A 254-nucleotide genomic window follows, 5' to 3' on the forward strand; every position below is an offset into this window, starting at 1 on the left:
TCTCATACCGGTCATCTACAACCGCTCCATCCTCTTAACGTAAGGTGGAAAGTCCTCAACATCCGCAGCCCTCGACTGCACCCCGCCACATGCGGCACAACTAGAGCCTACACTGGTACCCCTCTCGGTAACCGCTCCCACCGCACGCCAACAGATCCGCTAAGTGATCATCTCGACCTTGGGCTCCACCCGCTGCAACCCCAAATGTGGGTTCCCAGCACCCCCGGCACACTCACCGGCTAACACTCTGGTCC

Source organism: Camelina sativa, chromosome 9 (assembly GCF_000633955.1).
Source record: "Camelina sativa cultivar DH55 chromosome 9, Cs, whole genome shotgun sequence".
Classification (NCBI taxonomy): domain Eukaryota; kingdom Viridiplantae; phylum Streptophyta; class Magnoliopsida; order Brassicales; family Brassicaceae; genus Camelina; species Camelina sativa.